At 37.8% G+C, this 26,257-nt stretch overlaps 1 protein-coding gene and 1 non-coding gene across 4 annotated transcripts in view; both read right to left on the bottom strand.

Annotated features, from left to right (window-relative positions):
• Positions 1 to 26,257, bottom strand: part of SYT1 (synaptotagmin 1) — a 594,801-nt gene that overhangs the window by 82,885 nt on the left and 485,659 nt on the right. The window lies entirely within an intron of this gene.
• Positions 6,533 to 6,694, bottom strand: LOC126023126 (U1 spliceosomal RNA). Its single transcript, XR_007500333.1, has one exon. It is a non-coding gene; the product is annotated as a U1 spliceosomal RNA (small nuclear RNA).

The raw sequence follows: 26,257 nt of genomic DNA on the forward strand, positions 1-26,257 counted from the left end.
CTCTGGCATAACTTTTGCTCCTTAGGCCTCACATCATTTTGTAATGAGGTTGACACTTGATTGGTTGTTCTAATATTTGATGATGTCAGTACGCCGAGACAGTCAAGTCATTGATATCTATTTTTATACCCTTTTGGGTAATTTTAGCATTCTCCTAATTAATGTTTGTCGAAGAGTTCTATTAAATGATGTTTCAGTAGACAAACATAGCAATAACTGCTAAATTCAACAAAAAAAGACACAGCAGAGAAATTTATTTGAAACCCAAGTTTTGCAAAGCTTTGCTACTGAGTATGGAATCAAGGATTTCAAACAATTTAAAATCTTGGGCTTACCTTCATAAAACACCAGAAAACTTGGTGTACGTGAAGAGTATGTCAGTTTAGGCTGCTCTCTGAGATTCAATGATTATTCACAAAATCCTCACTTTATCTTCAGGTCCTCAGAGGTCTTTGAAATAGTTCACATATATCACTTTTGGTAACTTTCAAAAGGCTGAATCTTGTTATTTTTTGAAAATACACTCATTATTACTCAAAAATATTATAAACTGAGCATAAAAATCCTGGGACTTCCCTTCTTAGGTTTGTTGCTAATTTAAATTATCAAATGATTTGTTATCTCAAGCAAATTTCATTGTCTTGCCTGCATTTTGATTAATTTGCTAAAAAATTCTTTGCTGATACTGGATCTGAGAACCATTTGCTATGCCATAATCGCAGAAGTGAAACAGAGGTTGTAAATGTTTAGAAAAAGACAGGAGAACTAGAATGGAATATATTCTTACCTCAGGAAGAACTTATCGTGGAAAGTATAGCCCTAAGTTTCATTTTTATATGAGAAAGAACGACTACAAATAAGCTATTTTTAACTATGTGTGTATGTATGTATTTATTTTGCTTTTGGGGCCACATCGGTGATGCTCAGGTTACTCCTAGCTATGCATTCAGAAATCGCTCCTGACTTGGTGGACCATATGGGACGCCGGGGTATCGAACCGTGGTCCGTCCTAGTTTAGCAGTGTGAAAGGCAGATGCCTTACAACTTGCACCACTGCTCTGTCCTTGAACTATGTATTTTTTTTTTATTGTTTTGCGGCCACACCTAGCAGTGCTTAGGATTTTTTTACTCATGGATCTATGCTCAGATGCTGCTCCTCGAAGTCTTTGGGGCAATCAAACCTGGGTTGACCACATACAAGGTTGGTCACATGCAAGGGCCCATTCCATCTCTCCAACCCCATATAAATTCTTTTTTTTTTTTCAGGCCACACCCATTTGATGCTCAGGGGTTACTCCTGGCTAAGGGCTCAGAAATTGCCCCTGGCTTGGGGGGCCATATGGGACGCTGGGGGATTGAACCTCGGTTCTTCCTTGGCTAGCGCTTGCAAGGCAGACATCTTATCTCTAGCACCTTCTCACCGGCCCCATAGATTCATTTTTGATACTGGTTTAAGAAGTCACTTTCATAACTTCTATGAATTTCTGAGGCACTATATGCAAATAATTGATATAAAAGTGTCCTCAATTTTGACTATAAGTTTAGCTAAAGGCCATTTCTAGTCATCAATTGGGATCAATAGATCATGTTTTTGATCTTACATAATTCTTCTGAAAATAAGAACCAAATCACAATCTAGACTTGCTTTTGTTTGTTTGTTTTTGTTTGGGGCCACACCCAGTGATGCTCAGGGTTTACTCCTGGCTATGCACTCAGAAATTGCTTCTGGCTTGGGGGACCATATGGGATGCTGGGGATTGAACCAAGGTCCATCCTAGGTCAGCCATGCAAGGCAAACAACCTACCACTATGCTATTGCTTCGGCTCCTAGATTTGCTTAATAAAGAATTCTAGGGGCCACTAACTTCTCTTCAGTTGATTCTTTGAAAAGTTAATTTTGGACAACTTTTATTTCTTAAAATTGATTCAATGAGCTTCTTCTTTTTTTTTTTTTTTTTTGGTTTTTGGGTCACACCTGGCAGTGCTCAGGGGTTATTCCTGGCTCCAGGCTCAGAAATTGCTCCTGGCAGGCACAGGGGACCATATGGGGCGCCGGGATTCGAACCGATGACCTCTTGTCAATGAGCTTCTTTCTCTTTCTTTCTTTCTTTCTTTCTCTTTCTTTCTTTCTTTCTTTCTTTCTTTCTTTCTTTCTTTCTTTCTTTCTTTCTTTCTTTCTTTCTTTCTTTCTTTCTTTCTTTCTTTCTTTCTTTCTTCTTTTTTTTTTTTTGGTTTTTGGGCCACACCCAGTAACGCTCAGGGGTTACTCCTGGCTATGTGCTCAGAAGTTGCTCCTGGCTTGGGGGACCATATGGGACACCGGGGGATCGAACCGCGGTCCGTCCAAGGTTAGCGCAGGCAAGGCAGGTACCTTACCTTTAGCGCCACCGCCCGGCCCCCTCCCTCCCTCCCTCCCTCCCTCCCTCCCTCCCTTCCTTCCTTCCTTCCTTCCTTCCTTCCTTCCTTCCTTCCTTCCTTCCTTCCTTCCTTCCTTCTTTCTTTCTTTCTTTCTTTCTTTTTCTTTCTTTCTTTCTTTCTTTTTCTTTCTTTCTTTCTTTCTTTCTTTCTTTCTTTCTTTCTTTTCTTTCTTTCTTTCTTTCTTTCTTTCTTTCTTTCTTTCTCTCTCTTTCTTCTTTCTTTCTTTCTCTCTTTCTCTCTCTCCCCCTTCCTTCCTTCCTTCCTTCCTTCTTCCTTCCTTCCTTTCTTTCTTCATTCTTTCCTCCTTTCCTTCTTTATTTCTTTCTTTTCTTCCTTCTCTTTCTTTCTTCTCTCTTCTTTCTTTCTTTTTCTTTCTTTCTTTCTTTCTTTCTTTCTTTCTTTCTTTCTTTCTTTTTCTTTCTTTCTCTTTCTTTCTCTTTCTTTCTTTCTTTCTTTCTTTCTTTCTCTCTTTCTCTCTCTCTCCCCCTTCCTTCCTTCCTTCCTTCTTCCTTCCTTCCTTCCTTCCTTTCTTCATTCCTTCCTCCTTTCCTTCTTTATTTCTTTCTTTTCTTCCTTCTCTTTCCTTCCTTCCTTCCTTCCTTCCTTCCTTCCTTCCTTCCTTCCTTCCTTCCTTCCTTCCTTCCTTCCTTCCTTCCTTCTTTCTTTCTTTCTTTCTTTCTTTCTTTCTTTCTTTCTTTCTTTCTTTCTTTCTTTCTTTGATTTTTGGGCCACACTGGTGACACTTAGGGGTTATTCCTAGCTGTGGGCTCAGAAATCGCTCCTGGCTTGGGGGACCATATGGGACACTGGGGGATCGAACCACGGTCTGTCCTAGGCTAGTGCTGGCAAGGCAGATGCCTTATCACTTACACCACCAATCCAGCCCCAGATTCAATAAACTTTTTAATCCAACTTGTTTAAGAGTAAAAAAAGAACAAAAATGTTGTTTCTTGCAGACTTATTTTTTAAGTTTTAAGAATTACTGTTCAAATATTGCAGGTTATTAAAATCAATAGGAGTTCTTGTAGAGTAGTCATATTTTTTATATTTCTGATTATTTCTTCCTATATTTGTTTTGGAGAAGTGCATGCAGTTCAAATTGGGGTTGTATTGGAGAATTTAATAAAGGAAATAGCTTTGAGTGTTTTTTCTGGGTAGGGGAAGATATATTGAGAAAGAAAATTTTGTGTTTGACAATCTGAGCAACAAGTATTTTCAATACGATGTGTAGCATAACGAAGGGATATAAGTCCAGGAGTTCCCTAAACTTACATCTAGGAGAAAATTCAAGGGAGAATGAAGTTAAATTTCATATCCTATCTTTTATATAATTAATAGCTTTATGAATAGATCATATGAAGAATAAATAAGTACCATAATCAACAGCTTGCAAATGTCCTCAAAGTAAGAGTAATTTGCCATGGTTGAGATGATGAATCACAGCAGGTAAAACTTTATAAAAATGAAACATAATTAAGAGATCACTAGTAATCACAAAAGAATACTAAATATCATGTTTAGCTCTTTGAATTTACATAATAAACTGATATCAATCCAGGAAGCCTCTTCTACCCCAACACTGTCTTGGCCTCTTAGATATCCACATCCCAGCTTTTACAATGCTGTTTTTCTGGTTGTTTGGGACAAAGTTTATACACTCATCTTTGACTCCTCAATTGTTTTTTCAAGTTAGAAACAAATCCCGTTGGCCCTTCCTTCAACATATATTCTAAGTTGGAGACCTCATTAAAATTTCCTGCTTTAGGCCCAACCCGATCACTGATGAAGTGCCTAGAAATTGGGAAAACCTCCCAACTCCAATGTACCGGCACAATCTCTTTTATTTTACTTATTTAATTTTTTAAATTTATTTTTACTGTATTTACTTATTTTTCTTTTCTCCTCTCTCTTGTCTTTTGTTCTCCCTTCTTCTCTTTCCTAAGCTATACTTAAGCTAATTATTTATCTTAATTCAACCATTCCTTAAGAGCTCAGATCCATCCTATTAGTGTCAGACCTCTAACAACAACTTAAAAATAGATCACTAATGTATGTCTTTATGTGGGCATAAGTACATAGACAGAGGACTCCTCTCTGAGTGCCAAACCTAAATTATAAACAATCCATGCCTAAAATGTAGATAGCCCCTCTTAAATACTATTTCTCCTTCCCCCTTCAGAAATCTTACTATCCCTTCACCTTCCAATCCCAATCCAATATCCCTCCTTATTTAATGCTCTTTACCCTTAGTTCTTAACTCATTAGGTATCGAGACCGATCTCCTGCCCTAATAAGCAATCACCCAGCTCCCAAGCAAAAGGACACTCTCTCAGCCTTACATCTCATCCCCTGGCAAGAAACTACAACCAACACTTCTGCTGATTCATGCTCTGTGGCCCTTCTTCTTATCCCCCAACCCCAAATGTGGACTGTTGCTTGATATTGGATTCACCTCCAGAAGAACCTCCAGTGAAAGAACTCTACATGAGCCCTGTCTGCCACAAATCATTTCTCAAACTCAAGAAGACCAGTGTGTGTGATGAAAATGTGCCCTAGATTCTACCTCCCAGAAGAAAATATCAAGGGGCCAGAGAGATAGCATAGTGGTAGGGCATTTGCCTTGCAAGCAGCCGACCCACGACCAACAGTGGATCGAATTCTGGCATCCCATATGGTCCCCCATGCCTGCCAGGAGCAATTTCTGAATGTAGAACCAGAAATAAGCCCTGAGCACCACTGGGTGTGGCCCTCCCCCCAAAAAAGAATATCTCAAAAGACTAGGGGAAGCCTATAAGATAGTCTTCTACATTACTTCTTCCTTAATTACTTTTTAAATTAACTTTTATTTATTTCTTCTATTATATATATATATATATATATATATATATATATATATATATATATATATATATATATATATATATATTTCTTCTCTTCCTTAACTTTACCTGTTTTGATTCTGCTTGGTACAAAACCTACAAGAAAAAGTCTTGCCTTGGATAAAAGCTCAGGTCAAAACCAGGGCACAGAGATGATATAGCCTGACCTTCTCACCCCAAATGCACCAGCAATATAATATAGCACCATTTCTTTTTGCAAAGGCATACTAAAAAAGGGGAAATTTTATGTATAGAAACAAGCTCTTATCTCCTAAGAATAAGAACTCATATATTTTATAATATAGGGGCATTTCCAACCCTGATTATATGTCATGTGGACCCCACTTAGACTCCATGTGATTAGACAGTGACTGTCCAAATCTCATACCCTTGATCTCAGACATAGAACCGACACAATTCTCTGCAACAGCTCCAGGAACCAAACTCCCTCTGGGACATTCTTAATAGTGCTCTGACACCAACATGTGCCAGTTTTCATATGATATCCTGACAATGAGGAAATGGCAACAACTTGATCTAAGAGCAGGATGTCTTATCACCTAATGATAAGATAAAATCAGAAGACACATCATCCTTTGATCTGCGCAAAAACCAAAATCGCTAACTACAGAAGACTGACTGTGACAACCAGGACTGGGCAGAATTTATCCTGGGACCAATAAGAAAGACCCTATGGCCTGTACAATAACCAAGATCTCTAATTCCAGAGGTCTGACTGAGACAACTGCAACTGAGCAGAACTTCTGGAAACATAATGAAAGACTCTATCCTAGGCTTCTTCCTAGGATCAGTGCAAAAACCAAGACCACCACTTACAGAAGACTGATTAAAACAAAAGTGATGGAACAGAACTTCTAGAACTGTAAAGAATGACTCAATCCTAGGCTTCATCCTAAGACCAGTGCAAATACCAAGATCTCTAGTTACAAAGGCCTGATTTATTTTTTAAGTTTTTTGTTTTGTTTTGTTTTGTTTTGTTTTTGGGTCACACCTGGCAGCGCTCAGGGGTTACTCCTGGCTCTACACTCAGAAATTGCTCCTGGCAGGCTCAAGGGACCATATGGGATGCCAGAATTCGAACCACTGTCCTTCTGTATGCAAGGCAAGTGCCCTACCTCCATGCTATCTCTCTGGCCCCCAGAGGCCTGATTTTATCATCCATGACTGAGGCCTGATTTTTTTTTAATGAATTCTTTTATTCAGACAACCAAATCAGGGGAGAACGCAAATGCAGTCCCCACTACCACAAATTATGCAGTCAAGTTTCCCACATTTGGGGAAATCGCAGGGGTCAGCACATCTGGAGTGAAATGGATAAGCCTCACCCTGAGAAAACCACCTTTGTGATCCTGGTATCTCCCCTGCCAAGTAAATATTTTATCATCCAGAAATTTTCCTGGCATCATAAAAAGACCTAGGGGAGTGAAAAAGAACATGTACAGAGCCTGAAGTTATTCCCATGATGGTATGCTTCAAGGGTGGAGAAACCCTGTACCTTGTAGGCCAAGGAAATTCTTTTCCTAATCTCCCCAGTATATATTGTGCTTATGCAAAAAAAAAAAAAAAAAAAAAAGCATAATTTTTTTCTTTTTATTTTGGGCTTGTGGTTATTGTTTGGTTGTTGTCTTTATTGTTGTGGTGCTTTTCAGTTTTTTTGTTTGATTTTTTTTTGTCATTGTAGATTTTTTTTTCTTGTTTGTCTGGTGTTTTGTTTTTGTTTTTGTTTTTGTTTTTGTATTTTTTGTCTTTTTTTATGTTTTTCTTCCTTTTTCCCTTTCTTCCCTTAAATTGGTATTTATAACCTCTTGGTGGACTCCTCCCAGTTTTTATTTGTTTGTTTTTTGCTTTGTTTTTTTATTCAAACAGAACCACATAACTTGAATCATATTGTTCTGCCTCATAAATTAAGGGGAAAAAATAGATGGTACCAAGACCAAACAGTCGTATGAACATTGAGTAGAAATAAAAAATGATCAGACTTAAACACCAAATCCAAAGCCAACAACAACAGAATCGACACCCTATCTACAACAAGCTAGACACAAAGGGGACCACTTATACTAGTAGCTCAGGGGGCAAAGAAGGAGAATATGGGATGCATGCTGGGAAAACGGGTGGAGGGAGGACAACACTGGTGGTGGGAATGCCCCTGATTCAATGTCACTATGTAACTAAAATATTACTGTGAAAGATTTGTAATTCATTTTGGTCACAGTAAAAATTATTAAAAAAAAATTCCCTGCTTCCTTTTCTCCTAAACACTTATTATCTAACACATTATAGTTAGTCACTTGTTTAGTGTTTTTTCCCTAATTAGGATGTCAACCTTATGAAAGAGGTATGTCTGTTTTCTTTACTATTATATCCTTAGCCTCCAGAAAGAACATTCTAGCAATATCTTTTGCATTAAAGATTTAATAAACCCGGGCCCGGAGAGATAGCACAGCGGTGTTTGCCTTGCAAGCAGCCGATCCAGGACCAAAGGTGGTTGGTTCGAATCCCGGTGTCCCATATGGTCCCCCGTGCCTGCAAGGAGCAATTTCTGAGCAGACAGCCAGGAGTAACCCCTGAGCAATGCCGGGTGTGGCCCAAAAAAAAAAAAAAAAGATTTAATAAACCCATTAAGGAAGAAGGAATGAAAAATTAAATTTGTTCTCATTTAGTGCAAAAACTATTTTTAGGTCTACTGGATATTTTTTAAAATATATTGAACATAGATCACTAAAACACTATTACCCTTAGATTTTAGATAAAATAATTTCATGATTACATTTATCTATTCAGAATATATGTAAAGTACATCTTCACAATAAGCAAATATTCATAGAATATATTGATGACACTGAATATCTACTACTTGAATAGTAAATTCATAATTACAAATTAAATTTAAAAATATCAAAGGATCTTATATTTGAACAGAGACTGTTTTTAAGAAAGGATTCATTTTCAGACATATCTTCCATTTAATTTTATTCAAGACCCATGATGATAAAATATGTGTTGGAATGCAATTATAAGAACTCCTTAGAAAATGTCAGGGCTTTTTTAGGTATGTTGAGTAAATTGCATACCATTTAGCAGACTGGATATTCTCAATTTATAATCAGTCTTAAAGAATTACAGAACTAAAAGGGAGAAAGAGAAACTAACTTGTTTAACAATGATAGTGTGACCTGTCTGAATATTTAGAAGCTTCTCAGTCAGATGAAAATAAAGTTAAAATTCAGATGTTTTCTAGGAAATAAAAGGATGACAATCTGAACATAGTGTATCTTAAGATGCCTATAAATTATTCTGATAAATTTTTATATAGGATAAATATTATTTAGAATGCTATAATCTCTCTAGGATTTAGATTTTTCTGTGTAGGTCATTGCTACACAAATGTATAATAGAAAAATAAATTAGTTCAGAGTTAAGTGATTTAGAAAGTATGATTTTAAAAATGGTTATATAAATCACCAGAAGGAAAACCTTGGGCTTTAAAAACAAACAAACAAACAAACAAACAAAAAAACCTTGGGCTTTAAGTCCATACCCAGCAGTATTTTGGGGGTAATTCTCACACTGTAATTAGTACTACTCTGTGCACAGGAAATTGGGGGCTGCTGGAGAAATAAATGGTTGGTTGAGTGTTGTGTATGTAAACATTTTAATGGGATTATTATGTCACTGACCCTACCCTGATCGGTGATTGTGCCCTACCCTAGGGTGTGACCTGGCATTCTGCCCCCACCCTAAGGTGGTACCTGATTCTGCTCCCACCATTGGGTGGTACCTGATCCCACCATTGGGTGGTACCTGATTCTGGGGCATAAAAACAAGGGTCTGTGGAAGGCGAGAGGCTTTTTTCCTGAGGCCTATTCTTATGCCTTTTGGCTTCGGCCTCTTCACAGAATAAAGAGCTGTTTTCTTTGTAAGCCTGACTGCCTGTTGGCTTTCTTCCCGCCCAGGCTGAACAGGGTAATAGACGCGTGGTCTGAGCTGGAGGAGAAAGGCCTCATCCTCCATCCCTCCATCAGTCAACCTCATCAGGGGCTGACTTGCAACAGTAAGAGGGGTCAAAGCAATAGTCCAGAGAAGAGGGGATTTGCCTTGCATACAGCCAGCATGAGTTCAATTTTTAGCATCCCATATAGTCCTCTGAGCCTGCAAGAGTAATTTCTGAGCACAGAGTTAGGAGTAAACCCTGAGCACACTGGATGTGACACCCAAAGAAAACAAAAAACAACAAACAAATATACATGGTAAATGTCTTTACCTTTCCACTCTGTCGTCTGGCCTCAAGAGAAAACTTTTAATTAACACAGTACATGGTACTGTGTTGGAGGTCTGGGATCCCAGTCTAAGTCAGCACTGCCATATGCCAGAGCTGAACAATCTTTCTAGAATTCTCCACTGCTGTGTCTTCCAACACAACCTCTCAGTGTCAATTTATCATCTATGAAGCCAAAAATCCAAGTTCTTTAATCAAGTTTTGCCCAGCTCCCTCTCTCTAATGCCAAGCAGCAGTTGCCATGTGGTTCACATGCAGTGTCTGTTGGTTTTATCCAGTGTTTACACTGCCTTTTAAGGGCTCCCCAAATGACCAAATGTGACTGCTGCATTTCCTGTAGGCTTGAATTTAAGCAATATTTGCATTTTTTTTTTTGATTTTTGGGTCACACCCGGCAGCATTCAGGGGTTACTCCTGGCACTATGCTCAGAAGTTGCTCCTGGCAGTCTTGAGGACCATATGGGATGCCGGGATTCCAACCACCATCCTTCTGCATGCAAAGCAAACACCCTACCTCCATGCTACCTCTCTGGGCCGACATTTGCATTTTTTTTGATTTTTGTTTTTGTTTTGTTTTTCAGGTCACACCCGTTTGATGCTCAGGGGTTACTCCTGGCCAAGTGCTCAGAAATTGCCCCTGGCTTGGGGGGACCATATGGGACACTGGGGGATTGAACCTCGGTCCTTCCTTGGCTAGCACTTGCAAGACAGACACCTTACCTCTAGTGCCACCTCGCTGGCCCCGACATTTGCATTTTTTAAAGGTTAAAGGAAACCAAAAAGAGAGAAAAATCTACTAGTAATATTTACTAATAAAGTTTAACACATTTTTCCCACTGAAAACAGGGATGTGTTTATTTTTGCATGGTTCTTACTGAATATTCAATCCATGTGTTTTTCTTTTTTTTAAAATAATTTTTATTATGATCAAAGTGAATTACAAATCTTTCACAGTAATATTTAAGGTACATAACGACAATGAATTACGGCCATTCTCACCACCAGTGTTGTCCTCCCTCCAACCCTGTTCCCAGCATGCATCCCATACCCTCCTCCACTTGACCCCTTAGACTGCTAGTGTAACAGGTCCCCTTTGTGTATAGCTTGTTACAGATTGGGTATTCATTCTGTTGTCGTTGACTTTGGGTTTGGTGTTTAAGTCTGACCATTTTTTATTCTCACTCAATGTTCATAGGACTGGTTGCTCCTGGTACCATCCATTTTTTTCCCCTCAATATTTTTTAATAAAAAAAGTGTCCCTTTTCCTTTGTTGTTGTGATTGTTGTTACACACATTTGGTTGTTTGTGGTGTTTCCAAACTATTGTAATGCCAGGACATTTTGGGGGAGTGTTTGGGTCATACCCAACAATGTTCAAGGCTTACTCCTGGCTCTGTGCTTCAGGAATCATTCCTGGAAGTGCTTGGGGATACACAGTACAGGGATCAAACTGGGGTCTGTGGCCTGCATTACTATTGCTTTCCTCCCATAATATCTTCCTGTCTCTAATTGCAAATTTGCTGAATCAAACTTAGGGTCTTAGTGCATTCAAGGCAACTGTCTTATTATAAAGTTGCCTTGGAGCCTCACAATTAAAAATAAATTTTTTTTCCTGGTTTTTGAATCACAATTGATCATGCTAAAGGGTTGGTTAATTCTGGCTTTGCACTCGAGAATCAATCCTGGCCAGTTTAGGGTACCATATGGGATGCGTGGGCTCAAATCAAGGTTTCCACTTGCAATGCAAATGTCTACCTGTTGTATCTCTCTGGCCCCACAATTAAAATATTACAATACAATCATGCTTTTTTTTTTAATTATATCTTCTGTGATTGCTTTTTTTTGATCCAAAGGCAGAGAAAATATGTGAAAGAGACTATGTGACCTCCAACCCCCTTATTCCCAAAGACCTTTACATAAAAGGTTTAGGAGTTCCTATTCTAAATCATTTGCACACTGTTCTTTCTAAGTAGGTTTACAGGAGCCAGTTCTGAGCTCTCTGCAGGCAGGGTTTGCACTGGATTTGTCTTAGCATAATCAGTGTGGTCTAGTGGGTATTGAGTGCAGATGTGATGACTGTACAAGGATGACTTGGGTATGGTGAGGGATTTGCAAATCTGTCTGCTCTCTTAAACCAGAGAACTTAGCCTGGGAACTACATGCTTTTCTTAGGTAGTATCTACCATATACTACCAGAATATAAAGAATAAGATCATGTCTGAAGATGAATCATTTATTGTTTTGTTTTGACAACACCTGGCTGTACTCAGGGCTTCCTCTTGGTTCTGTTCTCAGGTATCATTCCTAATTGTGCTCAGGGAACCATTTGAGATGCTGAGGATTGATTCCAGGCCAGCCTGTGTGCAAGGCAAGTACTCTCTACACTATATTGTCTCTCCAGCCCTCAAGGATGACTGCTTTTTTTTTTTTTTTTCTGAGATAACAGAGAATGTAATCCAAGGAATATCACATAACATAGCTGAACTGTGCTAATCAACTTGTCTATAACAATAAGATAGAAAATTTTTCTTGTGACATAATCATGACCTAATAGATTCAATCTGTTAATATGATTTTTTTCTGATTTAATTCACTTCACTTCCACTTATACAATAAGTTCAACACGTGGGATAAAATGCAAATGTATCTGCCTTCCTGGGGAATGCATCTCACATCCCTCTCCCCTGTGTGTTAGGCAATACTAGATGATGGTCAGGTTGAGAGGAATCAAGTTCAGCTATCAGCAATGGAGCCTGACAGAGACTAAGCCAGTACTTAAAGCAAAGGAAAAGATATAGCTCTAATGTGTCACAGATACACAGCGAAATAAGTAGAAAGTCTGATGGTTCCGATGACTGAGAACATTTCCCCCCCAACAAGAAAAGCTGCCTACAGTACATAATTATAGAGAGACAAGAGCCAAGTACTGGACAGTACTGATGAACAAAACAATTAGGAAGGGGGAAGATAAGACAGAAAAAGAGAGCAAAGATGTGAGGAAGCATTTTAGTTCTTACCTCTGAGACACAAGTTCTGAAATGATTAAAAGTAAATTAAAACTGCCCAGGAACTAGGCTTTCTTTTCTTTTCTTTTCTTTTCCTTTTTCTTTCTTTCTTTCTTTCTTTCTTTCTTTCTTTCTTTCTTTCTTTCTTTCTTTCTTTCTTTCTTTCTTTCTTTCTTTCTTTCTTTCTTTCTTTCTTTCTTTCTTCTTTCTTTCTTCTTTCTTCTTTCTTCTTTCTTTCTTTCTTTCTCTCTCTTCTTTCTTTCTTTCTTTCTTTTTCTTTCTTTCTTTCTTTCTTTCTTTCTTTCTTTTCTTCTTTCTTTCTTTCTTTCTTTCTTTTCTTTCTTTCTTTCTTTCTTTCTTTCTTCTTTTTTCTTTCTTTCTTTCTTCTTCTTTCTTCTCTTTTCCTCCTCCCTCTCTTCCTCCCTTCCTTCCTTCTTTCTGTCTTCCTTCCTTTTTTCCTTTCTTTCCTTCCTTCTTTCTCTATTCTTTCATTCTTTCTTTCTTTACTTCCTTTCTATCTTCTCCTTCCTTTTTCCTTCTTCCTTCCTTCCTTCCTTCCCTCCCTCCCTCCCTCCCTCCCTCCTTCCTTCCTTCCTTCCTTCCTTCCTTCCTTCCTTCCTTCCTTCCTTCCTTCCTTCCTTCTTTCCTTCCTTCCTTCCCTCCTTCCTTCCTTCCTTCCTTCCTTCCCTCCCTCCTCCCTCCCCCCTCCCTCCCTCCCTCCCTCCCTCCCTCCCTCCTTTCTTCCCTCCTTTCATTTTTTTTTTTTGCATTTATGCAAACTTAAAAACACAAATCCTCTTCTCTTTCAGAGTTACTGGAAATACCACAGATTCCTCTGGACATTATTTTTTGGATAGAATAAAAAATGCTGAAAAAATGAAGCAAGAGCAGTTGGGATTTATTTTTTGGTTGTTGTTGTTGCTGCTGTTGCTCATTGGGGGCATTTACTGTTTATGAAGTCACAAGGATTTTCATGTTTGGCATTTGCAAGCTCAGCTGGATCACGTTATTTTGTCAAGATAATCTATAGAGGTTATTAATTGTGAGGCAACCGATTACCATTTAGCAGCTCAGATGAGCTTATTATCTTCCAGGATTGAGGTTCCTATGGTCTGGGGATTAGCAATTGTAATGACAGTCTAGACAGAGGAATGCAAAGGGTAAGCAGACAGGCCTGGGAAACACAGCTGGAAGTGCTGGGACCTGTCATTCATTTACTCGATGACCTTGAGCAAGTCACTCCACTTCTCCAAGCCTTAGTTGATGAAGCTTAAAGACAACAAACTTATTATATTATGGCGTGGGTTACATGAGATCCAGAGCATTAGTGTTATAGCCATATGGTAGACTAAGATAGGATATTTTTCTGCTTTTATTTTAATTGGCAACAGTTATCTTATTTATTTTAGGAAAATAATAGACTTTGGTGGGGTCAAATTTGTCTTAAGTCCTTCTTGGTGCCTAACATTAGTTTTATGCTGGGCATAATCTTTGGGAGCTTTTAGTTCTTAAGTCAGGTGAGACAATATTTGAGAATCTTAAAGGATCTACATCTGGCACCATTCTGCTAAAATTCTGCCTCTCACTTTAGTATGGGTATCTAAAAAAATAGAAAGGACCAAGTATGGATCAACACAGTGCATTTTATGTAAAAATTATGATCAACATGTAAGTTCAGATCTTTATAGCTCAGTGGATAAACTCAGTTATTTCCCAGCTATTTCCCAGTTATTATGTCTTCTCCAAGTCTTGTCTTTCATAGCTTCAACAAATTAAACTTTTTGGATAATTGCTCTCTATTTGGACCCCGACTTCCTTCTGGGTTTGCTTCAGAAAGCTAATTAATGTCTCTACTAAGTGTGTTGCCAGAAAAAATATAATTGTCCAGTCTTCTGTTCTTTGGAGTCTTATCTTTGACATGAATAAATGGAGTCTTACATTTCATGTCAAATGATTTACTTATTTATTTATTTTTGGTTTTTGGGTCATACCCAGCAGCGCTCAGGGTCTATGCCTGGATCTATGCCCAGAAATAGCTCCTGGTAGGCTCGGGGGACCATATGGGATGCCAGGTTTGAACCAATGTCTTTCTGCATGCAAGGCAAATGTCCTACCTCCAGCTATGTCTCTGGCCCCTCAAATGATTTTTAAATGTAAATGGAGTGTTAGTCAATGACAGAAGCCACTTATTAAAAATGAGGTACCTTTTTGCTCACCCAAAATGAAAAAAAAATCCCATTCTTCTAGTTTACTTGCAAGGAAATAAATAAACAAACAAATAAACAATAAGTTCTATAAGTTTCATAAGCTGATGTAAATTTCAATTTACATTAAATCAAACTTTTCAATGATAATATAAAATTAGAACCTGCTTATGCTATAGCACAAGGACATTTTTATTTATTTATTTTGGTTTTTGGGTCACACCTGGTGGCGCTCCTGGCTTTGAACTCAGCAATCAATCCTGGCTGGGTCAGGGGACCATATGGGATGCTGGAATTTGAACCACCATTCTTCCTGGATTGGCTGCATGCAAGGCAAACTCCCTACTGTGGTGCTATCTCTCCAGCCCAGGACATTTTGATTTTGTTTTGTTTTTGTTTTTGGGCCACACCCAGGGATGCTCAGGGGTTACTCCTGGCTATTCACTCAGAAATCGCTCCTGGCTTAGGAGACCATTTGGGAAAGTGGGAGATCTAACCTTGGTCAGTCCTAGGTCAGCCTTGTGCAAGACAAATGCCCTACCACTGCACCATCACTGCATTTTGATTTAAAAATGTTATTTTCTGTATGAGGAGGTGGTAGTGGCATGGGATGAACTCCGGGAACATTGGTTGAGGGACATCAACACTGGTGGTGGGATTGGTCCTGAAACATGGGATCTCTAAAATCCAACTATGAGTCATTTTATAAATTGAAATGTTTTAAATAAAAAATTAAAAGAGTAAAACTAAAAAAAAATGTAAAGGGCTTATGTATAATCATATTTACAATATTTGGCTTGAGGATATAAATTTTCTAGCTTTAAGCTAAACTTTTATAATACTTCCACTATGCTGAATACTAACTCAAAATATCAGAGATACCTTAATTAAAGAGATAAAGTAGCCTCTTGATATCTGTGAAGTAGTTTCTTTTTGAGGATCAAGTTGCGATGTATTTTCTAATTTCATGTTAAATCTGACTTAGCATCCTGCAAAACTCTGACATTTTTATCCCTGGAATCTGGAATATAGATAGTCTAAAGCAGGGATCTGCAACCTTTAAGATATAAAGAGCCACTTGGACTCCTTTCCGAAGGAAAAAAAAAACCTGGGAGCCGCAAAACCATCGCCACATTTAAAACAAATATAGCACAGCATACATTGTTTCTTATCTTAATATTATATACAGATGGTGCAGTTAGCTGTCAATTTGAAGAAAAGAAAGAATTTTTACACTTAAAAATGTTAAATATATTTGTAAAAATTAACAGCTAATTAAAAATTTTAATTAACCTTTTTAATGAGATCTTTTCTCCTGAACCTCAGTGCAAAGTGTCTGCACATCAGGGCTGTAAGATGTATGTTACCTTCATTTTCACACAGGCTTATAAGCTATCATCTGAGGTGTGATTGATGTTTATTTTTAATATAGCTAATGTTGAAGACCTTCTCACATACATATATGAATATAAAATGTAAACAATAATTTACTTTATTTAAGATAGTTTACATAAATATTTATATATATTTTAAAATATTTTAAAATATTTAAATATTTTATATAATATATATTATAAAATATATAATATAATATAATATAATGTAATAATATAATAAATATAATAGCCACAACTTTTCTACAGTGTCACCTTACAAAAAGACCTATCTCCCATGCTTAACTAACAATAAAAATTAGTATCTATTCATTTTTTTTTTTTGCCTGGCTGCTGTGTTTGCTCTTTCAAACTCTCCTCCACTCACTGTACTGGTCCGACTCCCAGCAACAGTTACCCTGCAAGCCCTCTATTTCTCTTACTCCAGTCCTCTGTCCTCTCTGTCTTCTCTTCTTTTTCTTTCTCCCTTTATTCACTTATTTGTTTTTTTTTATTATTATTTTTCAGTGTCCCCTCTGTCAGCACTTCTCTTTTCCCTCACAGCAGTGTGCTCCTCCCCAGCGAAGAGGTGCACACTTAGCTTAGTGTGCCCTCAGTGACATCACCTGCCCTCCTGGTATCGGCCCTGCTGTTGGAGCCTCAGAGCCTCTGCAAAGCTTCAAAAGAGCTGCACACCTATACCTGGAAAGGTTTGTAGCATCACAGAAAATGATACCTAAATGGTTTAATCTTTGGTCAGATAGCCAGCATTTAGTTAAATACAAAACCAAATGCCATAGAAAAACATCTCTGCTTTAGGGCTGATGGCCAACAGCTTCTCACATTTCTTACCTACACCTTTAGTATGTTCATTGAGCTGCTTTTCTGTCTGACAAGAGAAGCAATTCATTTGATTAAAGATGGAAATCGCAGAATTGCTTTCTAAGCTATTTCTCTCCTCTCTCTCTGTCTCTTGTCTCTGTCTCTCTGTCTCTGTCTCTCTCGTCTCTCTCTGTCTCTCTCTTTCTGTCTCTCTCTCTGTCTCTCTCCTCCTCTCTCTCCTCTCTCTGTTTCTCTCCTCTCTGTCTCTCTCCTCTCTCTGTCTCTCTCCTCTCTCTGTCTTTGTCTCTGTCTCTGTCTCTCTCTGTCTCTGTCTCTGTCTCTGTCTCTCTCTGTCTCTCTCTCTCTCTCTCTCTCTCTCTCTCTCTCTCTCTGTTTTCCACTGTTTTCCAGAAGGCCAGGAGGGGCCCAGTCTGTTGAATACAGTGATGTATTTGACTAGGTAGAGGAAAACAAGTTCAACAGAGTTAGAGGTCTAAGGATGTTCGAGTTTGCTTGACTTCGGTGTAGGTTATTGTTGGTGGTGATCTGAGAATTGGTAGGGCCCAGTGAAAGTTGAAATCTTGACAGCTCAGACACACACAGTGTACCAATAATAACCAACAAGCTCAAACTTATTGTATCCAATTCGGTCTTCATTAGCTGGAAAGACAAACAGGGTGTTGCTTTGGGACCAGGCACAAGATGGAAACATTAGGTTCCATCTTGAGGTGTTTCATTTTAGAGGAAAATTTTGTCCCAGCAACCAGGCACTAGCTAGATAATTAGACTAATTGTTCTATCATCTTTTCTCTTTATTCTTTTTGTTGGTCCAATTAGTCCTGCTCATCTCGTGCTTGTTGGAATAAAATAATTATTTGGAAAAGAACTCTGGTATCTTAAAAATATAGACAAGTGGGGCCGGGCGGTGGCGCTAAAGGTAAGGTGCCTGCCTTGCCTGCGCTAGCCTTGGACGGACCGCGGTTCGATCCCCCGGTGTCCCATATGGTCCCCCAAGCCAGGAGCAACTTCTGAGCACATAGCCAGGAGTAACCCCTGAGCGTTACCGGGTGTGGCCCAAAAACCAAAAACCAAAAAAAAAAAAAAATATATATATATATATATATATATAGACAAGTAACTTAAAGGTAAAGGTGGTAAAAATAACATACTAATGGTCTTATTTCTCAAAAGAAATGAGTGTCTCAGAGCTAGTAAGATAGTCTAGAAGGTTAAGGCACTTGCTTTGTATGCAGTCCAACAAGCTTCTATCACCAGTACCCCATATGGTTGCATACTGTTAGGATAAGCTCCGAGCACAGAGCCTGTAGTAAGCCCCAACCACAGCTGAGTGTACCATCTCTCTTACTCCAAAAGGAAAAAAAGGAAGAATCATATGGGAATCTATTAACAAAGAAGGGAGAAAAATTTGTAGGTTCTATTTAGGATCTCCTTATAGGCTAGTCTGATGAAATGACTGCCAGGTAAACAATGAGCTCATCTTTTAAATATAACATACACACTATTTCTATCAGCTATAGTGGAACCTATTTTCTGGGAATCAGAATATGGTGAGATAGGCTAGTCTGATGAAATGACTGCCAGGTAAACAATGAGCTCATCTTTTAAATATAACATACACACTATTTCTATCAGCTATAGTGGAACCTATTTTCTGGGAATCAGAATATGGTGAGAGAAATAGTGTTAACCAGGATCTGTCTTTGGCATAGACAAAATCCCTATTTTGTCATCCTATTCCTCAGCATATCTACCAGATATTGCTTCTGTTGCTAATGCAACACTCTTGCTGTCATTAATATCCTGGTTTTATAGAGGAACATACTGGTCATCGGAAAGGGTAAAGACTGCAGGTTCACATTTTCCAATGCCAGTGGCTACTGCCAGTTTCCTGTGTCCTGCTGCCTCTCGGGAGAGGGCCTGTTTATGTCTAGTTTCATCTCCACTGGAAGCCAAGAAGGCATGAACAAATGCTGGCATTTTCAGACAGGTATTTATTAATAGGCTTTGCCCTGTAATAACCATTAAATCATGCCTGAGGCATACCCCTAGGCAAGGTCAGGGCACATATAAAGCATTTCTATAAAGTTAGATTCCTGTTGGAAAGCTTTTAAGGTTTTTATATTTTAATGAACTTATTAAAATGAAAGTTCAGCCTTGCATAATTCATAAGCATTTCCTGCCTCTTTTAAACATCTTTTCCACTAAACTGTTTTTAAAAAATATTCAGTAAAATCCTTTTGTAAAACCTGAAAATGTCTTTCAGTTAAGATGAAAACAGATTTCTAATTACAGTAAAATAAAACTTTACTATAACATAAGAGAGTTCTTTCCATTAGTCTGATTTATAATGTTTTTTACCTCATTAGAGAAATTGCAATGAAATTTAGGCATGTTTTTAGGTGTGCAACTTGAATTGGCAACTTTTACTATAAGCATCTTTCAAATGGTTATAGGAGTTTTGTAAAATCTAGAAATTAAAAATTCTCTTAAAAATTCAGGTACATTTAAATAAAATTTAAATTGTTGACCTTTATTTGCTGTTTCAGAGAGTTTCAACTTGCTGTGAAAACAATGATGCTGGATTGGGTACTTTTAATGAAATTCAAAGTCTTGCAAATGTAGTTGATGAAAAGCTTAAAATCTACAAGCTAATGATCTTATTTTTTTCTCTACTCCTTGCAATCAATTGAGGTTATCTTTCTAAGCAGAACACTTTTAGGTTTGAATTTACAGTAATTGCATCTTACTTTAAAATCCTTTATAGAGTCTTGATGAAACCAAAAAATGCAATATTTTACCTTTCATCAACAGGATGTAGTAATAGAAGGTGAAAAGAAAATTTAGGAGGAGTAAAAATCAAGAACAAAAGAAGTGAGGTGGGAATATGGGCATGGGTGGTTGGTAAAAGCACTTTTCTAGCAAGCCTGAATTTTTTGTTTGTTTCCTTTTAAAAATAATTAGTTTAAGCACTGTGGTTACAATATTGCTCACAATTTAATTTCAGTCATATAGTGTACACTAACCTTCACCAGCATACATATCCTACCACCAGTGTCCTATTTTCTTCCACCCCCACTGCCTGCCTCTTGGACAGATATTTTACTTCTCTCTCTCTCTCTCTCTCTCTTTATATATATATATATATATATATATATATATATACACACTCCCCCTCTTAACACTGTGCTTTGCACTACTGTTAATGCAAGAGTATCATGCATATCACTTTATCCCCTTTCAACTCCCAGCAAACCTGAGTTTGATTCCTGCACTGCCCCAGCATTAAGGCCCTGAGCTTCTGCTCTTTGGGTTCTTAGAACCCCAAAGTGTCTGATCTTTGGCACTCAACAATAAAATGTTCTTCTCCTGGGAAGCACTAGGATGAAAAATAGATAAACTCTACAGCCAAGTGTGTGCCCTGAGAAGCCCAGAGGAGCATTGCTACCAGAGGAGCAGGAGCACCACAGGTCATGGGATTGAGCTCTGTGAGGTTCATAGCCAAGTGCGCAAGCACCACACCCAGCCATATAGACCATTCCCAGCCACTCCCTGAGACAACAAAGACTAATTAAAGAGGAAACACTGCACAAAACATGGACAAACAATCATTGCCTTATTGCTTTCTCCAGATGCACTGGAAGTCTTTGTAACACACAAATATCCACATCTTCTCTGCTTAGGAGAGGGATAGTTTTCTATTAATATGTTACTTGTTAACATTTCTGGCATTTAGTATTATATTTGCATTAAACATATTTACTATCATATTTCATCACCTGCAGGTGCATGAAATATTTTTGGTTATTTAGGCCTTGCTTCAAATTGGTATTTTTGACATGAAAGAGAAAGAGACAGAGAAAGAGAGAGACAGAGAGGAGAAGAAGAGAAAGAGATATTTGGCAAAGGGGTTTCGGGTCACAACTAGTGGTGCTCAGGATTCATTCTTGGCTCTGTGTTCAGAGGAGTCCTCTCAGTACTGGGGGAAACCATATGTGATGCTGGGGATATGCACAGGAGCATGACAGACAAGTGTCTTACCTCCTATACTATCTTTTTAGTTCTAGAATTAAATTTAAAGAAAGCCATTATGCATTTATCATGCACTAAAATTTCTAGTATGCAACTGATTAATGAAGTGCTATGCAATGGTCTGAAAAGATCACTATTATGTATATATAAAGTGAAAGTACTAAAGATTGTATGTAATATTCCAGTTTTATAATTGCACATAGATTTATGTAAGATGTATGTCTATGTAAGTGTAATTTATATAAACTGTAAAGAAAATCTGGATATAACATCATCAGGCATGCTGTGGAGAGTCCACTGTGTGGCAGGAGGCCAGGGCTAGAATCCAGGTATCATATGATCCCTTGAGGATTTCCAGGATCCACCTCTGAGCACTGAACCAGGCTGGGTTGCTCTGAGAATGGCTGTAGCATCCAAATGAAAACAAACTTGGGGTTATTTTCTCATGACAACATAGCAAGTGGAAAGGGAGGAGAAGGATTGGTTAAGAAATTTAAAGTCTTAGGGACCAGAGCAGTGGTGCAAGCTGTAAGGCATGTCTTGCATGCTCTAGCTTAGGAAGAACCGCGGTTCAACCCCTATGTCCTATATGGTCCCCTAAGCCAGGAGCAATTTCTGAGCGCATAGCCAGGAGTAACCACTGAGCATCATTGGGTGTGGCCCAAAAAGAAAAAAAAAGGAATTTAAAGTCTTAGCTTATGCAATAAAGTAAGTGGTAGAATTATGGGTTACTTTGAATGTCTTTAGCTTTTATATTATTGAACTAAAGTGTTAGATGTATACATAACTGCTATTTTCCTTAATTTGTATATAAAGAGCATAGTATGAGCAAATGGCATTTGTAATATTAGCCCATAGTTGGTTTCACAGTTCTGAAAGTGTGTGATTGTGCATATTAAAATATACACTACTTAATACATATTCAGCTCTTTTTGGTTCAGAGGGGACATTAATTAATTACATGATAATATTTGTTGTCTGAAATCAACAGTTTGAAGTCTAGGAAGTTCTGAAGTCAGTTGACTATGTCACTTTAGTTTTAGGTCAAAATAGGTCTCATGTTCCTGAGGATATAAAATGTACCTATTTCATATTTTTTTTAGTTTTGAGGCCACATCCATTGATGCTCAGGAGTTACTCCTGACTAAGCGCTCAGAAGTCTCTCCTGGCTTGGGAGAGACCATATGGGGACGCAGGGAGGATTGAACCGCGGCCCATCCTAGGCTAGCCCTTGCAAGGCAGATGCCTTACCTCTAGCGCCACCTCTCCGGTCTCCCTATTTCATATTTTTTAACTTAAAGTCCAATTTCTTTGTAAACACTAAAATTATTTGTAGGAAAAAAGGGACCATGAAGAATGACATGCAGCAGAATTTTAGCCTTAGTAATTCACAAAAGGAGCCAAGTGTTACCATCTTTGATTCAATTTTTATAAGATGTTCAGTGTATAAAGCAGTCAGCATTTTCAGAGAAAATACTGAATTGTTGTCTTATTTATTTATTTTTCTGGGCAGGGAATGCAACCAGGGGCCCATTCTGTCTTTATTTCTTCTTTGGAACGAGCCTTTTTGACTGTCATTGAGAATTAACTACATAGCAATAGTGCACATTATAGGGTCATTCACTTCCTTTACCTGCAGAAAATAATCTGTCTTAAATTCTTTCTACTATTAAGTAGAGGTAAAGGAGAAATAAGGAAGGAAGAAAAATCTCCTGAAGTGACAGATAAAATAACCAAATGATTTCAAAAATCACATCTAAGATTATTTCTGATTTTAGTTCTCTGCTGCATTTTTTTCAATTAAAAATAAGACTACCACCTTATGGTGCCCAAAGAATGATATTATTCTGAACAAACAACTAAATTACCAAATAGGGCTGGAAATGGGGAGATATGGGAGATATGAGGAGGGGCTCAAGGTCAATAATGGAGGATATTTTGCACTTAGGCCGTGAAGATGGAGGTACAGTAACTTTATAGCTTTAAACCTAAACATCAACACTATTAGAAACCATGCTATCTCAATTAATAAAAAGGATGCATCTTTTTATTGAGCTTAAAATAAGAAATAAAATCAGAGAGAATATGCAGAGAAAATAATGTGCTAGAATAAACAGAATTTTAAAATTCCTAATTACTTAGATAGTGACTTTTTGAGAAATCCTCTTCCAAAATATGTTGTAGGGACTCAGGATGCTTAGACACAATCCCTGCTCTTGAAGTAGCTCATATGGCAGGTGGAGAGGCAATGGTGAAGAGGAAGAGGAGAGTCATACATTAATAACAGAGATAAAAAATAAAATGAATGAAAGGATAAATTATAATTATTCTTTGGGAAGTGAGTGCAACTAAAAATACATTAAAAATTTCACTGATTGTACAATTGTTGCAGAGTTTGAGATGCCACTATATTTCATCTCACTAATAGAGATCTAACAGGAAATTTAGAACTTTACCACATGAAGAGAAAACATGCATATATGTTGCTGCATTTAAAAAAATTAAAAGAAACTTTATAAAACTAATAAAACTAATAAAATCTCTTAAAATCAACCAATATAGTTTTTAAAATAGGTGTTTATTAGTACTTTATCAACTGTGATAAAATGTATCACAGAATTCTGTGTCAACACAATTGTCCATCAGAAAAAGTTCCTTATTTCTTTTTTGGTTTGTGTATAGTGAGTAGAGAAAAGAGAACCTGGCATATATGGGATACCAGTTTACCTGTACTGGGTTGGACTCGAGATATGCAACTATTTCAGAAGATTACCCATGAGAAGGTTTGACAATGCAAAGAAAAGGCAAACAAGAAAAGGAAAAAGTATAGAGATTCCCCCTGTAAGCCTACAACTCAAAACAAACCCACATATATAGATATATTTATATATTTCTTCTATCTTGACTTTTTCTATCTCTTTGATACCCAACTGTAAAGTAGCAAAGAATATCTGATAAAGAATTAAAAAATTTTTGGACACACCCAAAGGTGCTCAGTTATCACTTCTGGTGATATTAAAGAGACCAGATGGATTCTAGGATTGATCCTGTGTCAGCCCATACAAGGCAGGCACCATACCCTATGAAGAATTTTTTAGCAGGAGGATTTAATTTTTTTTTTTTTTTGGTTTTTGGGCCACACCCGGCGTTGCTCAGGGGTTACTCCTGGCTGTCTGCTCAGAAATAGCTCCTGGCAGGCACAGGGGACCATATGGGACACCGGGAGTCGAACCAACCACCTTTGGTCCTGGATCGGCTGCTTGCAAGGCAAACACCGCTGTGCTATTTCTCCAGGCCCAGGATTTAATTTTTTGAGATCATTCTGATGGTCCTTCTTTTTCTCTAGTTTTCCCCTGAAATATCAAGGTTGCTTTCTAATTTTAGTTGTGTGTGTGTGTGTGTGTGTGTGTGTGTGTATGTGTGTGTGTGTGTGTGTGTGTGTTTGTATGTGTAAATGGGTAGGTATAGCTCTGAATTTGCCTTTCATGATTTTAGACTTTTATCATCTCTGTTCAGTTTCCTTTTTTCCAGATTATAAAATCTCCCTCTTCTTAGCCTCCCATTTTTCACAGCCCTTTATCCGTTTCTTTGAGCTGCCCTCCCACATCTGCTGGTCACCCAGCACCACAGCGACCTCCAGAACCAGGCAACTCAAGCCATTTGTATTCTTTTTGCAAAATGAGCTTTAGCTCTGGACCAACGTAGAGCATTTTATCTCTTGCTTTATAAAATCTTCCATGCTACTACCAAGTCTTTTGAGTCTTTTGATATTTTTTCTTGGTTTATAATGAACCCTATTTATCTTCTATTTTTCCTTTATTTCAGTGCATTATTTCTTAACTCAGCCACACCAACTAGTTTATTTACCACACTTGGGCTAAGCCTTGCAGTCTAGCAAGTCTCGCAGTCTAGCAGGATCTTTTCCATTTGTTCAATGAACAGGGTATTTCAGAATGTTTGAGAATGCTTGCCATTTCCAAGCTGAGGAGTTTCAAGGTGACTAGCAGATATGCTTTAATACAGACTCCTATGAAGTTCATTATTTTGATGTTTCAAGTTTTCTGCTGCTATTGCAATTTCAAAACATAATTTTGGCCCACAGCATCCAATAGACTCTATAAGAATGACAATTTAGGAAAGACTAAATTTTCTTTCTCTATAGGAAAGACTGATAGGCAATGCTATTTTGTTCTATGCCATTGAATAACAGTACACACTGTCTTCCAGAATCAGCCTTTAGTAAAATCTAGTAGCTAAAGAAGCTATTCTTTAGTTTTTTTCACTACTTCAACTAAACCATAGACAACTCAAATTCTTTAGACTCAAACTATTTTTTTATCAATTCTAGAAATATACCTTTGAATCTACCACAAATATAGCTGAAATGACATGATTTATATCCTATCCTTTTGAGCAAAGAATCCCCAAAATAACATACCATGCTGTGCATAAGGAGGAACACAGAAATTTTTTTAAGAATGAAAATCTATCAGTTTTCAATGTTCGGTCTTATAAACTCATGGTTGTGTTTGAGCTCTCTAAATAACAAATAATCAATTCAACAAATTTCTCCTTTAAAACTGTGCCTTCTGGGCTGGAGAGATAGCACAGCTGTAGAGTGTTTGCCTTGCATGTGGCCAACCCAAAACAGACCCAGGTTTGATTCCCAGCATCCCACATGGTCCTCCAACCCTGCCAAGAGTGATTTCCGAGTGCAGAGCAAGGAGTAATCCCTGAGTGCCACTGGGTGTGGCCCAAAAAACAAAAACAAATGAAAACTGTGCCATATATGATGTATTTTCCCTTTGGCAATAAGGGAATTTTGGATTCAAGTAGAATTATTGTCAAAGTCTCAAATTGTGGTCTGTGAGTTCCCTATTCTCCAGGTCAAACTTGATGTGAAAGGATAAGGACACAGAAGTCAAATGTTTTATTCATGGATTCTGAAGGCTGTTTGGGTTGACACCTTAACTCTCCAAAATACTAATTGTGTGACCTTGGAAAATGATACAGCCATAAAAATAGCACCTATCCCAGGAGATTCAAATGGGAAAGCACATCAAGCAACACATGTAGTGTCTGAAACAGGAATTGTCTGTTCACATTGAGTTGTGCAAGTATCTGCTGTTATTTTTCATTTCTAAACCCATGAGCTGGCCATGGTTTCTGAGTGTGTGTAAATGGTGTTTGTTCAATGATTGAAAGTG

This window comes from Suncus etruscus, chromosome 11 (genome assembly GCF_024139225.1).
Source record: "Suncus etruscus isolate mSunEtr1 chromosome 11, mSunEtr1.pri.cur, whole genome shotgun sequence".
NCBI classification, from domain to species: domain Eukaryota; kingdom Metazoa; phylum Chordata; class Mammalia; order Eulipotyphla; family Soricidae; genus Suncus; species Suncus etruscus.